Genomic DNA, 894 nt, shown 5'->3' with positions numbered 1-894 from the left:
TATCATGTCTCTTTTTATTTTTAGTAGTTGTTTTCATTTGTGTGTGAACATGCATGTGCTACAGTTGATGTGTACAAGTCAAAGACACGTGTTCATGTAGATCCAGAGGCTGAAATCAAGGCATCAGGCTTAGTCCATGTCCTGACTCTTTATTCATTACTAAGAGGTGCTGTAAGTCTGTGCCTGCTATCCTAGTTTCATCATAACAAAATATTACAGACAAGGATTTGTATATTTTTCTGTTTCAATGAATTTGAAAATAATTCTATTAAAATATTCTAATATTTATTTATTTTATGAATCAACATGTATAGATAATAGTAGGTTTTTGGTGGTTTCCATTGAATTTATAAATAAGATAAGTTTTTGATTTATAATGAAAATGGCATACCATCTTTTCCATGTTTTCCCCTAATTTAGGAATTGGGTGTCATTATCTATAAAATAAGACTAGGGCTGGTATTCCTTCAGCTGAATGTCCTGATGGTAATGATGGAACGGGCATCTTTCATCTTTCTGTCCTATATTTTTTCCCCTTTTTTTCTGCTGCCAGAAATTCTCATTCATGAGGAATAATCTGTTACACACATTTTATGTGTGACTGCACTGGTTGTATGGAACCTGTTTTCCTCTTCCTTGGAGCCACTTAATGGCGAATCAATCCCACACCAGTTAGGTTTTAAAGGGGTATTTATTTTGGGGGGTAAAACTTACATACACACAAACTGTCAGGAAAGGAGCCTAGTTGCTGGAGCAGGAGCTGGAAACAAGCGCCGGAACCAAGAGAGCCCAGGCCGAGACTTGTGGCTCTTTTTAAAAGAGAAATATACCACGCCCCAGTGGGCTGGTATTTCGGCGGCTATTAGCTGAAGGAGCGGAAGGTGGTGCCGCAGC

The sequence above is a fragment of the Myodes glareolus genome, chromosome 25 (assembly GCF_982192425.1).
Source record: "Myodes glareolus chromosome 25, mMyoGla1.1, whole genome shotgun sequence".
In the NCBI taxonomy this organism is placed as follows: domain Eukaryota; kingdom Metazoa; phylum Chordata; class Mammalia; order Rodentia; family Cricetidae; genus Myodes; species Myodes glareolus.
The sequence above is the reverse complement of the archived record's forward strand: the minus strand, read 5'-3'. Positions refer to the sequence as shown.